The sequence below is a fragment of the Ochotona princeps genome, chromosome 2, assembly GCF_030435755.1.
Source record: "Ochotona princeps isolate mOchPri1 chromosome 2, mOchPri1.hap1, whole genome shotgun sequence".
NCBI lineage: Eukaryota > Metazoa > Chordata > Mammalia > Lagomorpha > Ochotonidae > Ochotona > Ochotona princeps.
The window spans coordinates 133,825,939-133,843,161 of NC_080833.1; positions in this window are offsets into that span (position 1 = coordinate 133,825,939).

The window sequence follows — 17,223 nt, forward strand, 5'->3', positions numbered from 1 at the left end:
CACTACCTTCCCTAGGTGTCATAGCCACTTGCAGACATATGTGCTGCCAGACCACTTGGTTTCCATGGCAGCGGGAAATGGCTTGGGCTCTGAACTTGTCTTTGGCTGTTTAGTTTTGAGCACCTTGAGTGAGGAGCTGCATGTTAGTTTTGTGTGGGTGCTCAAGCTGCTTGATTCCATCAGACTGGGCTCAATGGGCATGGGACCGGAAGTGACCAAACAGGGTTTCCTAGATAGCTGCCACGACAGCTGATGGTATGTGAAGTTCATGAGGCAGGTGGAGTTTTTTTGGCAGTGGAAGAGCTGTGCTGCTGCTTCGGGCAGTTGCCATTCACCACCACACTACCTTCCCTAGGTGTCATAGCCACTTTCAGACATATGTGCTGCCAGATCCCTTGGTTTCCATGGCAGCGGGAAATGCCTTGGGCTCTGAACTTGTCTTTGGCTGTGGAATTTTGAGCGACTTGAGTGACGAGCTCCATGTTAGTTTTGTGTGGGTGCTCAAGCTACTTGATTCCATCCCACTGGGCTCAAAGGGCATTGGACCGGAAGTGACCAAACAGGGTTTCCTAGATAGCTGCCAGGACAGCTGATGGTATGTGAAGTGCATGAGGCAGGTGGAGTTGTTTTGGCACTGGAAGAGCTGTGCTGCTGCTTCAGGCAGTTGCCATTCACCACCACACTACCTTCCCTAGGTGTCATAACCACTTTCAGACATATGTGCTGCCAGAGCACTTGATTTCCATGGTAGCGGGAAATGGCTTGGGCGCTGAACTTGTCTTTGGCTGTGGAGTTTTGAGCGCCTTCAGTGAGGAGCTGCATGTTAGTTTTCTGTGGGTGCTCAAGCTGCTTGATTCCATCCCACTGGGCTCAATGGGCATGGGACCGGAAGTGAGCAAACAGGGTTTCCTAGATATCTGCCAGGACAGCTGATGGTATGTGAAGTTCATGAGGCAGGTGGAGTTGTTTTGGCACTGGAAGAGCTGTGCTGCTGCTTCGGGCAGTTGCCATTCACCACCACACTCCCTTCCCTAGGTGTCATAGCCACTTTCAGACATATGTGCTGCCAGAGCACTTGGTTTCCATGGCAGCGGGAAATGGCTTGGGCTCTGAACTTGTCTTTGGCTGTGGAGTTTTAGTGCCTTGAGTGAGGAGCTCCATGTAAGTTTTGTGTGGGTGCTCAAGCTGCTTGATTCCATCCCACTGGGCTCAATTTGCATGGGACCTGAAGTGACCAAACAGGGTTTCCTAGATAGCTGCCAGGACAGCTGATGGTATGTGAAGTTCATGAGGCAGGTGGAGTTGTTTTGGCACTGGAAGAGCTGTGCTGCTGCTTCAGGCAGTTGCCATTCACCACCACACTACCTTCCCTAGGTGTCATAGCCACTTTCAGACATATGTGCTGCCAGAGCACTTGGTTTCCATGGCAGCGGGAAAAGGCTTGGGCTCTGAACTTGTCTTTGGCTGTGAAGTTTTGATCACCTTGAGTGAGGAGCTCCATGTTAGTTTTGTGTGGGTGCTCAAGCTGCTTGATTCCATCCCACTGGGCTCAATCGGCATGGGACTGGAAGTGAGCAAACAAGGTTTCCTAGATAGCTGCCAGGACAGCTGATGGTATGTGAAGTGCATGAGGCAGGTGGAGTTTTTTTGGCAGTGGAAGAGCTGTGCTGCTGCTTCGGGCAGTTGCCATTCACCACCACACTACCTTCCCTAGGTGTCATAGCCACTTTCAGACATATGTGCTGCCAGAGCACTTGGTTTCCATGGCAGCGGATGTGGCTTGCGCGCTGAACTTGTCTTTCTCTGTGGAGTTTTGAGCGCCTTGAGTGAGGAGCTCCATGTTAGTTTTGTGTGGGTTCTCAAGCTGCTTGATTCCATCCCATTGGGCTCAATGGGCATTAGACCGGAAGTGAGCAAACAGGGTTTCCTAGATAGCTGCCAGGACAGCTGATGGTATGTGAAGTGCATGAGGCATTTGGAGTTGTTTTGGCACTGGAAGAGCTGTGCTGCTGCTTCGGGCAATTGCCATTCACTAACACACTACCTTCCCTAGGTGTCATAGCCACTTTCAGACAAATCTGCTGTCAGAGCACTTGGTTTCAATGGCAGTGGGAAATGGCTTGGGCTCTGAACTTGTCTTTGGCTGTGGAGTTTTGAGCGCCTTGAGTGAGGAGCTCCATGTAAGTTTTGTGTGGGTGCTCAACCTGCCTGATTCCATCCCACTGGGCTCAATATGCGTTGGAGCAGAAGTGAGCTAACATGGTTTCCTAGATAGCTGCCAGGACAGCTGATGGTATGTGAAGTGTATGAGGCAGGAGGAGTTGTTTTGGCACTGGAAGAGCTGTGCTGCTGCTTCGGGAAGTTGACATTCACCACCACACTCCCTTCCCTAGGTTTCATAGCCACTTTCAGACATATGTGCTGCCAGACCACTTGGTTTCCATGGCAGCGGGAATTGCCTTGGGCTCTGAACTTGTCTTTGGCTGTGGAGTTTTGAATGCCTTGAGTAATTAGCTCCATGTAAGTTTTGTGTGGGTGCTCAAGCTGCTTGATTCAATCCCACTGGGCTCAATGGGCATGGGACCGGAAGTGGGCAAATAGGGTTTCCTAGATAGCGGCCAGGACAGCTGATGGTATGTGAAGTTCATGAGGCAGGTGGAGTTGTTTTGGCAGTAGAATAGCTGTGCTGCTGCTTCGGGCAGTTGCCATTCACCACCACACTACCTTCCCTAGGTGTCATAGCCAATTTCAGACATATGTGCTGCCAGAGCACTTGGTTTCCATGGCAGCGGGAAATGGCTTTGGCCCTGAACTTGCCTTTGGCTGTGGAGTTTGAGCACCTTGAGTGAGGAGCTCCATGTTAGTATTGTGTGGGTGCTCAAGCTGCTTGATTCCATCCCACTGGGCTCAATGGGCATGGGACCGGAAGTGACCAAACAGGGTTTCCTAGATAGCTGCCAGGACAGCTGATGGTATGTGAAGTTCATGAGGCAGGTGGAGTTTTTTTGGCAGTGGAAGAGCTGTGCTGCTGCTTCGGGCAGTTGCCATTCACCACCACACTACCTTCCCTAGGTGTCATAGCCACTTTCAGACATATGTGCTGCCAGAGCACTTGGTTTCCATGGCAGCGGGAAATGGCTTTGGATATGAACTTGCCTTTTGCTGTGGATTTTTGAGCGCCTTGAGTGAGGAGCTCCATGTTAGTTTTGTGTGGGTGCTCAAGCTGCTTGATTCCATCCCACTGGGCTCAATGGGCAGCTAACCAGAAGTGACCAAACAGGGTTTCCTAGATAGCTGCCAGGACAGCTGATGGTATGTGAAGTTCATGAGGCAGGTGGAGTTGTTTTGGCACTGGAAGAGCTGTGCTGCTGCTTCAGGCAGTTGCCATTCACCACCACACTACCTTCCCTAGGTGTCATAGCCACTTGCAGACATATGTGCTGCCAGAGCCCTTGGTTTCCATGGCAGCGGGAAATGGCTTTGGCCCTGAACTTGCCTTTGGCTGTGGAGTTTGAACACCTTGAGTGAGGAGCTCCATGTTAGTATTGTGTGGGTGCTCAAGCTGCTTGATTCCATCCCACTGGGCTCAATGGGCATGGGACCGGAAGTGGGCAAACAGGGTTTCCTAGATAGCGGCCAGGACAGCTGATGGTATGTGAAGTTCATGAGGCAGGTGGAGTTGTTTTGGCACTGGAAGAGCTGTGCTGCTGCTTCGGGCAGTTGCCATTCACCACCACACTACCTTCCCTAGGTGTCATAGCCACTTTCAGACATATGTGCTGCCAGAGCCCTTGGTTTCAATGGCAGCGGGAAATGCCTTGGGCTCTGAACTTGTCTTTGGCTGTGGAGTTTTGAGTGCCTTGAGTGAGGAGCTGCATGTAAGTTTTGTGTGGGTGCACAACCTGCCTGATTCCATCCCACTGGGCTCAATATGCGTTGGACCGGAAGTACCCAACTGGGTTTCCTAGATAGCTGCCAGAACAGGTGATGGTATGTGAAGTGCATGAGGTAGGTGGAGTTGTTTTGGCACTGGAAGAGCTGTGCTGCTGCTTCGGGCAGTTGCCATTCACCACCACACTCCCTTCCCTAGGTGTCATAGCCACTTTCAGACATATGTGCTGCCAGAGCACTTGGTTTCCATGGCAGCGGGAAATGGCTTTGGCCCTGAACTTGTCTTTGCCTGTGGAGTTCTGAGCGCCTTGAGTGAGGAGCTGCATGTTAGTTTTGTGTGGGTGCTCATGCTGCTTGATTCCATCCCACTGGGCTCAATGGGCATTCGACAGGAAGTGAGCAAACAGGGTTTCCTAGATCGCTGCCAGGACAGCTGATGGTATGTGAAGTGCATGAGGCAGGTGGAGTTGTTTTGGCACTGGAAGAGCTGTGCTGCTGCTTCGGGCAGTTGCCATTCACCACCACACTACCTTCCCTAGGTGTCATAGCCCCTTTCACTCATATGTGCTGCCAGAGCACTTGGTTTCCATGGCAGCAGGAAATGGCATTAATGGCTCTGAACTTTTGTTTGGCTGTGGAGATTTGAGCGCCTTGAGTGAGGAGGTGCATGTTAGTTTTGTGTGGGTGCTGAAGCTGCTTTATTCCATCCCACTGGGCTCAATTTGCATTTTACAGGAAGTGACCAAACAGGGTTTCCTAGATAGCTGCCAGGACAGCTGAAAGTATTTGAAGTTCATGAGGCAGGTGGAGTTGTTTTGGCAGTGGGAGAGCTGTGCTGCTGCTTTGGGCAGTTGCCATTCACCACCACACTACCTTTCCTTGGTGTCATAGCCACTTTCAGACATATGTTCTGCCAGAGCACTTGGTTTCCATGGCAGCGGGAAATGGCTTGGGCTCTGAACTTGTCTTTGGTTGTGGAGTTTTGAGCGACTTGAGTGAGGAGCTCCATGTTAGTTTTTTGTGGGTGCTCAAGCTGCTTGATTCCATCCCACTGGGCTCAATTGTCATGGGACCGGAAGTGAGCAAACAGGGTTTCCTAGATAGCTGCCAGGACAGCTGATGGTATCTGAATTTTGTGAGACAGGTGGAGTTGTTTTGGCACTGGAAGAGCTGTGCTGCTGCTTCGGGCAGTTGCCATTCACCACCACACTACCTTACCTACGTTACATAGCCAATTTCAGATATATGTGCTGCCAGAGCACTTGGTTTCCACAGCAGAGGAAGTGGCTTGCTCGATGAACTTGTCTTTGGCTGTGGAGTTTTGAGTGCCTTGAGTGAGGAGCTCCATGTTAGTTTTGTGTGGGTGCTCAAGCTCCTTGATTCCATCCCACTGGGCTCAATGGGCATGGGACCGGAAGTGAGCAAACAGGGTTTCCTAGATAGCTGCCAGGACAGCTGATGGTATCTGAATTCTGTGAGGCAGGTGGAGTTGTTTGGCACTGGAAGAGCTGGGCTGCTTCTTCGGGCAGTTGCCATTCCCCACCACACTACCTTCCCTAGGTGTCATAGCCACTTTCAGACATATGTGCTGCCAGAGCACTTGGTTTCCATGGCAGCGGGAAATGGCTTGGGCTCTGAACTTGTCTTTGGCTGTGGAGTTTTGAGCGCCTTGAGTGAGGAGCTTCATGTTAGTTTTTTGTGGATGCTCAAGCTGCTTGATTCCATCCTACTGGGCTCAATGGGCATGGGACCGGAAGTGACCAGACACGGTTTCCTAGATAGCTGCCAGGACAGCTGATGGTATGTGAAGTGCATGAGGCAGGTGGAGTTGTTTTGGCACTGGAAGAGCTGTGCTGCTACTTCGGACAGTTGCCATTCACCACCACACTACCTTCCCTAGGTGTGAAAGCCACTTTCAGACATATGTGCTGCCAGAGCACTTGGTTTCCATGGCAGCGGGAAATGGCTTGGGCGCTGAACTTGTCTTTGGCTGTGGAGTTTTGAGCGCCTTGAGTGAGGAGCTCCATGTTAGTTTTTTATGGGCGCTCAAGCTGCTTGATTCCATCCTACTTTACTCAATGGGCATGGGACCGGAAGTGAGCAAACAGGGTTTCCTACATAGCTGACAGGACAGCTGAGAGTATGTGAAGTTCATGAGGCAAGTGTAGTTGTTTTGGCACTGGAAGAGCTGTGCTGCTTCGGGCAGTTGCCATTCACCACCACACTACCTTCCCTAGGTGTGAAAGCCTCTTTCAGACATATGTGCTGCCAGAGCACTTGGTTTCCATGGCAGTGGGAAATGGCTTATGTACTGAAATTGTCTTTGGCTGTGTAATTTTGAACGACTTGAGTGAGGAGCTCCATGTTAGTTTTGTGTGGGTGCTCAAGCTGCCTGATTCCATCCCACTGGGCTCAATGGGCATTGGACTGGAAGTGAGCAAACAGGGTTTCATAGATAGCTGCCAGGACAGCTGATGGTATGTGACGTTCATGAGGCAGGTGGAGTTGTTTTGGCAGTAGAATAGCTGTGCTGCTGCTTCGGGCAGTTGCCATTCACCACCACACTACCTTCCCTAGGTGTCATAGCCACTTTCAGACATATGTGCTGCCAGAGCCCTTGGTTTCCATGGCAGCGGGAAATGGCTTGGGCTCTGAACTTGTCTTTGGCTGTGGAGATTTGAGCGCCTTGAGTGAGGATCTGCATGTTAGATTTGTGTGGGTGCTCAAGCTGCTTGATTCCATCAGACTGGGCTCATTGGGCATGAGACCGGAAGTGACCAAACAGGGTTTCCTAGATAGCTGCCAGGACAGGAAACTGTAAGGGAAGTACATGAGGCAGGTGGAGTTGTATTGGCACTGGAAGAGCTGTGCTGCTGCTTCGGGCAGTTGCCATTCACCACCATACTCCTTTGCTTAAGTGTCATACCCACATTTGGATATATGTGCTGCCAGAGCACTTGGTTTCCATGGCAGCGGGAAATGGCTTGAGCTGAACTTGTCTTTGGCTGTGGAGTTTTCAGTGCCTTGAGTGAGGAACTGTATGTAAGTTTTCTGTGGGTGATCAAGCTGTTTGATTCCATCTCACTGGGCTCAATGGGCATGGGACCGGAACTGACCAAACAGGGTTTTCTAGATAGCTGCCAGGACAGCTGATGGTATGTGAAGTGCATGAGGCAGGTGGAGTTGTTTTGGCACTGGAAGAGCTATGCTGCTGCTTCGGGCAGTTGCCATTCACCACCACACTACCTTCCCTAGGTGTCATAGCCACTTTCAGACATATGTGCTGCCAGAGCACTTGGTTTCCATGGCAGCGGGAAATGGCTTGGGCCCTGAACTTGTGTTTGGCTGTGGAGTTTTGAGTGCCTTGAGTGAGGAGCTGCATGTTAGTTTTTTGTGGGTGCTCAAGATGCTTGATTCCATCCAACTGGGCTCAATGGGCAGCTAACCAGAAGTGACCAAACAGGGTTTCCTAGATAGCTGCCAGGACAGCTGATGGTATGTGAAGTGCATGAGGCAGGTGGAGATGTTGTGGCAGTGGAAGAGATGTGCTGCTGCTTCGGGCAGTTGCCATTCACCACCACACTACCTTCCCTAGGTGTCATAGCCACTTTCAGACATATGTGCTGCCAGAGCACTTGGTTTCCATGGCAGCGGGAAATGCCTTGCGTACTGAACTTGTCTTTGGCTGTGGAGTTTTCAGCGCCTTGAGTGATGAGGTGCATGTTAGTTTTGTGTGGGTGCTCAAGCTGCTTGATTCCATCCCACTGGGCTCAATGGGCATTGGACTGGATGTGAGCAAACAGGGTTTCCTAGATAGCTGCCAGGAGAGCTGATGGTATGTGAAGTCATGAGGCAGGTGGAGTTGTTTTGGCACTGGAAGAGCTGTGCTGCTGCTTCGGGCAGTTGCCATTCACCACCAAACTACTATATCTAGGTGTGAAAGCCTCTTTCAGACATATGTGATGCCAGAGCACTTGGTTAATATGGCAGCGGGAAATGGCTTGGGCTCTGAACTTGTCTTTGGCTGTGGAGTTTTTAGTGCCATGAGTGAGGAGCTCCATGTTAGTTTTTTATGTTTGCTCAAGCTGCTTGATTCCATCCCACTGGGCTCAATGGTCATGGGACCGGAAGTGAGCCAATATGGTTTCCTAGATAGCTGCCAGGACAGCTGATGGTATCTGAATTTTGTGAGGCAGGTGGAGATGTTTTGGCACTGGAAGAGCTGTGCTGCTGCTTCGAGCAGTTGCCATTCACCACCACACTACCTTCCCTAGGTGTCATAGCCACTTTCAGACATATGTGCTGCCAGAGCACTTGGTTTCCATGGCAGCGGGAAATGGCTTGGGCGCTGAACTTGTGTTTGGCTGTGGAGTTTTGAGCGCCTTGAGTGAGGAGCTCCATGTTAGTTTTGTGTGGGTGCTCAAGCTGCTTGATTCCATCTCACTGGGATCAAAGTGCATGGGACCGGAAGTGAGCAAACAGGGTTTCCTAGACAGCTGCGAGGAAAGCTGATGGTATGTGAAGTTCATGAGGCAGGTGGAGTTGTTTTGGCACTGGAAGAGCTGGGCTGCTGCTTCGGCCAGTTGTCATTCACCACCACACTACCTTCCCTAGGTATCATAGCCACGTTCAGACATATGTGCTGCCAGAGCACTTGGTTTCCATGGCAGCGGGAAATGGCTTGGGTGCTGAACTTGTCTTTGGCAGTGGAGTTTTGAGCGCCTTGAGTGAGGATCTGCATGTTAGATTTGTGTGGGTGCTCAACGTGCTTGATTCCATCATACTGGGCTCAATGGGCATTGGACTGGAATTGAGCAAACAGGGTTTCCTAGATAGCTGCCAGGACAGCTGATGGTATGTGAAGTGCATGAGGCAGGTGGAGTTGTTTGGCACTGGAAGAGCTGTGCTGCTGCTTCGGGCAGTTGCCATTCACCACCACACTACCTTACCTACGTGTCATAGCCACTTTCAGACATATGTGCTGCCAGAGCACTTGGTTTCCACGGCACCGGGAAAGGGCTTGGGTACTGAACTTGTCTTTGGCTGTGGAGTTTTGAGTGCCTTGAGTGAGGAGCTCCATGTTAGTTTTGTGTGGGTGCTCAAGCTGCTTGATTCCATCCCACTGGGCTCAATGGGCATTGGACCGGAAGTGAGCAAACAGGGTTTCCTAGATAACAGCCAGGACAGCTGATGGTATGTGAAGTTCATGAGGCAGGTGGAGTTGTTTTGGCACTGGAAGAGCTGTGCTGCTGCTTCGGGCAGTTGCCATTCACCACCACACTACCTTCCCTACGTGTCATAGCCACTTTCAGACATATGTGCTGCCAGAGCACTTGGTTTCCACGGCAGTGGGAAAGGGCTTGGGTACTGAACTTGTCTTTGGCTGTGGAGTTTTGAGTGCCTTGAGTGAGGAGCTCCATGTTAGTTTAGTGTGGGTGCTCAAGCTGCTTGATTCCATCCCACTGGGCTCAATGGGCATGGGACCGGAAGTGAGCAAACAGGGTTTCCTAGATAGCTACCAGGACAGCTGATGGTATGTGAAGTGCATGAGGCAGGTGGAGTTGTTTGGCACTGGTAGAGCTGTGCTGCTGCTTCGGGCAGTTGCCATTCACCATTACACTACCTTCCTTTGTGTCATAGCCTCTTTCAGACATATGTTATGCCAGAGCACTTGGTTTCCATGGCAGCGGGAAATGGCTTGGGCTCTGAACTTGTCTTTGGCTGTGGAGTTTTGCGCGCCTTGAGTGAGGAGCTTCATGTTAGTTTTGTGTGGATGCTCAAGCAGCTTGATTCCATCCCACTGGGCTCAATGGACATGGGACCGGAAGTGACCAAACACGGTTTCCTAGATAGCTGCCAGGACAGCTGATGGTATGTGAAGTTCATGAGGCAGGTGGAGTTGTTTTGGCACTGGAAGAGCTGTGCTGCTGCTTCGGGCAGTTGCCATTCACCACCACACTCCCTTCCCTAGGTGTCATAGCCACTTTCAGACATATGTGCTGCCAGAGCACTTGGTTTCCACGGTAGCGGGAAATGGCTTGGGCTCTGAACTTGTCTTTGGCTAAGAGTTTGAGCGCCTTGAGTGAGGAGCTCCATGTTAGTTTTGTATGGGTGCTCAAGCTGCTTGATTCCATCCCACTGGGCTCAACGGGCATGGGACCGGAAGTGAGCAAACAGGGTTTCCTAGATAGCTGCGAGGACAGCTGATGGTATTTGAATTTTGTGAGACAGGTGGAGATGTTTTGGCACTGGAAGAGCTGTGCTGCTGCTTCAGGCAGTTGCCATTCACCACCACACTCCCTTCCCTAGGTGTCATAGCCACTTTCAGACATATGTGCTGCCAGACCACTTGGTTTCCATGGCAGCAGGAAATGGCTTGGGCTCTGAACTTGTCTTTGGCTGTGGAGTTTTGAGCGCCTTGAGTGAGGATCTGCATGTTAGATTTGTGTGGGTGCTCAAGCTGCTTGATTCCATCCCACTGGGCTCAATGGGCATGGGACCGGAAGTGAGCAAACAGGGTTTCCTAGATAGCTACCAGGACAGCTGATGGTATGTGAAGTGCATGAGGCAGGTGGAGTTGTTTGGCACTGTAAGAGCTGGGCTGCTGCTTCGGGCAGTTGCCATTCACCACCACACTACCTTCCCTAGGTGTAACAGCCACTTTCAGATATATGTGCTGCCAGAGCACTTGGTTTCCATGGCAGCGGGAAATGGCTTTGGTACTGAACTTGTCTTTGGCAGTGGAGTTTTGAGCGCCTTAAGTGAGGAGCTTCATGTTAGTTTTGTGTGGGTGCTCAAGCTGCTTGATTCCATCCCACTGGGCTCAATGGGCATGGGACCGGAAGTGACCAAACAGAGTTTCCTAGATAGCTGCCAGGACAGCTGATGGTATCTGAATTCTGTGAGGCAGGTGGAGTTGTTTGGCAATGGAAGAGCTGTGCTGCTGATTTGTGCAGTTGCCATTCACCACCACACTCCCTTCCATAGGTGTCATAGCCACTTTCAGACATATGTGCTGCCAGAGCAGTTGGTTTCCATGGCAGCGGGAAATGGCTTGGGCTCTGAACGTGTCTTTGCCTGTGGAGTTTTGAGCGCCTTGAGTGAGGAGCTCCATGTTAGTTTTGTGTGGGTGCTCAAGCTGCTTGATTCCATCTCACTGGGATCAAAGGGCATGGGACCGGAAGTGAGCAAACAGGGTTTCCTAGGCAGCTGCCAGGACAGCTGATGGTATGTGAAGTTCATGAGGCAGGTGGATTTGTTTTGGCACTGGAAGAGCTGTGCTGCTGCTTCGGCCAGTTGTCATTCACCACCACACTACCTTCCCTAGGTATCATAGCCACCTTCAGACATATGTGCTGCCAGAGCACTTGGTTTCCATGGCAGCGGGAAATGGCTTGGGCGCTGAACTTGTCTTTGGCAGTGGAGTTTTGAGCGCCTTGAGTGAGGATCTGCATGTTAGATTTGTGTGGGTGCTCAAGCTGCTTGATTCCATCATACTGGGCTCAATGGGCATTGGACCGGAAGTGAGCAAACAGGGTTTCCTAGATAGCTGCCAGGACAGCTGATGGTATCTGAATTTTGTGAGGCAGGTGGAGATGTTTTGGCACTGGAAGAGCTGTGCTGTTGCTTCTGGCGGTTGCCATTCACCACCACACTACCTTCCCTAGGTGTCATAGCCACTTTCAGACATATGTGCTGCCAGAGCACTTGGTTTCCATGGTAGCGGGAAATGGCTTGGGCACTGAACTTGTCTTTGGCTGTGGAATGTTGAGTGCCTTGAATGAGGAGCTCCATATTAGTTTTGTGTGGGTGCTCAAGCTGCTTGATTCCATCCCACTGGGCTCAATGGGCATTGGACCGGAAGTGAGCAAACAGGGTTTCCTAGATATCTGCCAGGACAGCTGATGGTATGTGAAGTGCATGAGGCAGGTGGAGTTGTTTTTTCACTGGAAGAGCTGTGCTGCTGCTTCGGGCAGTTGCCATTCACCACCACACTACCTTCCCTAGGTGTCATAGCCACTTTCAGACATATGTGCTGCCAGAGCACTTGGTTTCCATGGCAGCAGGAAATGGCTGGGGCTCTGAACTTGTGTTTGGCTGTGGAGTTTTGAGTGCCATGAGTGAGTCACTGCATGTTAGTTTTGTGTGGGTGCTCAAGCTTCTTGATTCCATCCCACTGGGCTAATTTCCATTGGACCAGAAGTGAGCAAACAGGGTTTCCTAGATAGCTGCCAGGACAGCTGATGGTATGTGACGTTCATGAGGCAGGTGGAGTTGTTTTGGCACTGGAAGAGCTGTGATGCTGCTTCGGGCAGTTGCCATTCACCACCACACTACCTTCCCTAGGTGTCATAGCCACTTTCAGACATATGTGCTGCCAGAGCACTTGATTTCCATGGCAGCGGGAACTGGCTTGGGCCCTGAACTTGTCTTTGGCAGTGGAGTTTTGAGCGCCTTGAGTGAGGATCTGCATGTTAGAATTGTGTGGGTGCTCAACCTGCTTGATTCCATCATACTGGGCTCAATGGGCATTGGACTGGAATAGAGCAAACAGGGTTTCCTAGATAGCTGCCAGGACAGCTGATGGTATGTGACGTTCATGAGGCAGGTGGAGTTGTTTTGGCACTGGAAGAGCTGTGTTGCTGCTTCGGGCATTTGCCATTCACCACCACACTCCCTTCCCTAGGTGTCATAGCCACTTTCAGATATATGTGCTGCCAGAGCACTTGATTTCCATGGCAGCGGGAACTTGCTTGGGCCCTGAACTTGTCTTTGGCTGTGGAGTTTTGAGCGCCTTGAGTGAGGAGCTGCATGTTAGTTTTGTGTGGGTGCTCAAGCTGCTTGATTCCATCCCACTGGGCTCATTGGGCATGGGACCGGAAGTGAGCAAACAGGGTTTCCTAGATAGCTTCCAGGATAGCTGATGGTATGTGAAGTGCATGAAGCAGCTGGAGATGTTTTGCACTGGAAGAGCTGTGCTGCTGCTTCGGGCAGTTGCCATTCACCACGACACTACCTTTCCTAGGTGTCATAGCCACGTTCAGACATATGTGCTGCCAGAGCACTTGGTTTCCATGGAAGCGGGAAATGGCTTGGGCTCTGAACTTGTCTTTGGCTGTGGAGTTTTGAGCGCATTCAATGAGGAGCTACATGTTAGCTTTGTGTGGGTGCTCAACCTGCTTGATTCCATCCCACTGGGCTCAACGGGCATGGGACCGGAATTGAGCAAACAGGGTTTCCTAGATAGCTGCCAGGACAGCTGATGGTAACTGAATTTTGTGAGGCGTGTGGAGATGTTTTGGCACTGGAAGAGCTGTGCTGCTGCTTCGGGCAGTTGCCATTCACCACCACAGTCCCTTCCCTAGGTGTCATAGCCACTTTCAGACATATGTGCTGCCAGAGCACTTGGTTTCCATGGCAGCGGGAAATGGCTTGGGCACTGAACTTGTCTTTGGCTGTGGAGTTTTGAGCGCCTTGAGTGAGGAGGTGCATGTTAGTTTTGTGTGGGTGCTCAAGCTGCTTGATTCCATCCCAGTGGGGTCAGTGGGCATGGGACCGGAAGTGAGCAAACAGGGTTTCCTAGATAGCTGCCAAGACAGCTGATGGTATGTGACGTTCATGAGGCAGGTGGAGTTGTTTTGGCAGTAGAATAGCTGTGCTGCTGCTTCGGGCAGTTGCCATTCACCACCACACTACCTTCCCTAGGTGTCATAGCCACTTTCAGACATATGTGCTGCCAGAGCACTTGGTTTCCATGGCAGCGGGAAATGGCTTGGGCTCTGAACTTGTCTTTGGCTGTGGAGTTTTGAGCGCCTTGAGTGAGGAGCTCCATATCAGCTTTGTGTGGGTGCTCAAGCTGCTTGATTCCATCCCACTGGGCTCAATGGGCATGGGACCGGATGTGACCAAACAGGGTTTCATAGATAGCTGCCAGGACAGCTGATGGTATGTGAAGTGCATGAGGCAGTTGGAGTTGTTTTGGCACTGGAAGAGCTGTGCTGCTGCTTCGGGCAGTTGCCATTCACCACCACACTACCTTCCCTAGGTGTCATAGCCACTTTCAGACATACGTGCTGCCAGAGCACTTGGTTTCCATGGCAGCGGGAATTGGCTTGGGCTCTGAACTTGTCTTTGGCTGTGGAGTTTTGAGCGCGTTCAGTGAGGAGCTCCATGTTAGTTTTGTGTGGGTGCTCAAGCTGCATGAATCCATCCCACTGGGCTCAATGGGCATGGGACCGGAAGTGAGCAAACAGGGTTTCCTAGATAGCTGCCAGGACAGCTGATGGTATCTGAATTCTGTGAGGCAGGTGGAGTTGTTTTGGCACTGGAAGAGCTGTGCTGCTGCTTCGGGCAGTTGCCATTCACCACCACACTACCTTCCCTAGGTGTCATAGCCACTTTCAGACATATGTGCTGCCAGAGCACTTGGTTTCCATGGCAGCGGGAAATGGCTTGGGCTCTGAACTTGTCCTTGGCTGTGGAGTTTTGAGTGCCTTGAGTGAGGAGCTCCATGTTAGTTTTGTGTGGGTGCTCAAGCTTCTTGATTCCATCCCACTGGGCTCAATGGGCATTGAACTGGAAGCGAGCAAACAGTATTTCCTAGATAGCTGCCAGGACAGCTGATGGTATGTGAAGTGCATGAGGCAGGTGGAGTTGTTTTTTCACTGGAAGAGCTGTGCTGCTGCTTCGGGCAGTTGCCATTCACCACCACACTACCTTCCCTAGGTGTCATAGCCACTTGCAGACATATGTGCTGCCAGAGCACTTGGTTTCCATGGCAGCGGGAAAAGGCTTGGGCTCTGAACTTGTGTTTGGCTGTGGAGTTTTGAGCGCCTTGAGTGAGGATCTGCATGTTAGTTTTGTGTGGATGCTCAAGCTGCTTGATTTAATTCCACTGGGCTCAATGGGCATGGGACCGGAAGTGACCAAAAAGGGTTTCCTAGATAGATGCCAGGACAGCTGATGGTATCTGAATTCTGTGAGGCAGGTGGAGTTATTTGGCAGTGGAAGAGCTGTGCTGCTGCTTCGGGCAGTTGCCATTCACCGCCACACTCCCTTCCCTAGGTGTCATAGCCACTTTCAGACATATGTGCTGCCAGAGCACTTGGTTTCTATGGCAGCGGGAAATGGCTTGGGTGCTGACCTTGTCTTTGGCAGTGGAGTTTTGAGCGCCTTGAGTGAGGATCTGCATGTTAGATTTGAGTGGGTGCTCAACCTGCTTGATTCCATCATATTGGGCTCAATGGGCATTGGACTGGAAGTGAGCAAACAGGGTTTCCTAGATAGCTGCCAGGACAGCTGATGGTATGTGAAGTGCATGAGGCAGGTGGAGTTGTTTGGCACTGGAAGAGCTGTGCTGCTGCTTCGGGCAGTTGCCATTCACCACCACACTACCTTCCCTAGGTGTCATAGCCACTTTCAGACATATGTGCTGCCAGAGCACTTGGTTTCCACGGTAGCGGGAAATGGCTTGGGCTCTGAACTTGTCTTTGGCTAAGAGTTTGAGCGCCTTGAGTGAGGAGCTCCATGTTAGTTTTGTGTGGGTGCTCAAGCTGCTTGATTTCATCCCCCTGGGCTCAAAGGGCATTGGACCGGAAGTGAGCAAACAGGGTTTCCTAGATAGCTGCGAGGACAGCTGATGGTATTTGAATTTTGTGAGACAGGTGGAGATGTTTTGGCACTGGAAGAGCCGTGCTGCTGCTTCAGGCAGTTGCCATTCACCACCACACTCCCTTCCCTAGGTGTCATAGCCACTTTCAGACATATGTGCTGCCAGAGCACTTGGTTTCCATGGCAGCAGGAAATTGCTTGGGCTCTGAACTTGTCTTTGGCAGTGGAGTTTTGAGCGCCTTGAGTGAGGAGCTGCATGTTAGTTTTGTGTGGATGCTCAAGCTGCTTGATTCCATCCCACTGGGCTCAATGGGCATGGGACCGGAAGTGAGCAAACAGGGTTTCCTAGATAGCTTCCAGGATAGCTGATGGTATGTGAAGTGCATGAAGCAGCTGGAGATGTTTTGCACTGGAAGAGCTGTGCTGCTGCTTCGGGCAGTTGCCATTCACCACCACACTACCTTTCCTAGGTGTCATAGCCACGTTCAGACATATGTGCTGCCAGAGCACTTGGTTTCCATGGCAGCGGGAAATGGCTTGGGCTCTGAACTTGTCTTTGGCTGTGGAGTTTTGAGCGCATTCAGTGAGGAGCTACATGTTAGCTTTGTGTGGGTGCTCAAGCTGCTTGATTCCATCCCACTGGGCTCAATGGGCATGGGACCGGAAGTGAGCAAACAGGGTTTCCTAGATAGCTGCCAGGACAGCTGATGGTAACTGAATTTTGTGAGGCGTGTTGAGATGTTTTGGCACTGGAAGAGGTGTGCTGCTGCTTCGGGCAGTTGCCATTCACCACCACACTACCTTCCCTAGGTGTCATAGCCACTTTCAGACATATGTGCTGCCAGAGCACTTGGTTTACATGGCAGCGGGAAAGGGCTTGGGCCCTGAACTTGTCTTTGGCTGTGGAGTTTTGAGCGCCTTGAGTGAGGAGCTCCATGTTAGTTTTGTGTGGGTGCTCAAGCTGCTTGATTCCATCCCAGTGGGGTCAGTGGGCATGGGACCGGAAGTGAGCAAACAGGGTTTCCTAGATAGCTGCCAGGACAGCTGATGGTATGTGACGTTCATGAGGCAGGTGGAGTTGTTTTGGCACTGGAAGAGCTGTGCTGCTGCTTCGGGCAGTTGCCATTCACCACCACACTACCTTCGCTAGGTGCCATAGCCACTTTCAGACATATGAGCTGCCAGAGCACTTGGTTTCCCTGGCAGCGGGAAATGGCTTGGGCTCTGAACTTGTGTTTGGCTGTGGAGTTTTGAGCGCATTCAGTGAGGAGCTCCATGTTAGCTTTGTGTTGGTGCTCAAGCTGCTTGATTCCATCCCATTGGTCTCAATGGGCATGGGACTGGAATTGAGCAAACAGGGTTTCCTAGATAGCTGCCAGGACAGCTGATGGTATGTGAAGTGCATGAGGCAGGTGGAGTTGTTTGGCAGTGGAAGAGCTGTGCTGCTGCTTCGGGCAGTTGCCATTCACCACCACACTACCTTCCCTAGGTATCATAGCCACTTTCAGACATATGTGCTGCCAGAGCACTTGGTTTCCATGGCAGCGGGAAATGGCTTGGGCACTGAACTTGTCTTTGGCTGTGGAGTGTTGAGTGACTTGAATGAGGAGCTCCATATTAGTTTTGTGTGGGTGCTCAAGCTGCTTGATTCCATCCCACTGGGGTCAGTGGGCATGGGACCGGAAGTGAGCAAACAGGGTTTCCTAGATAGCTGCCAGGACA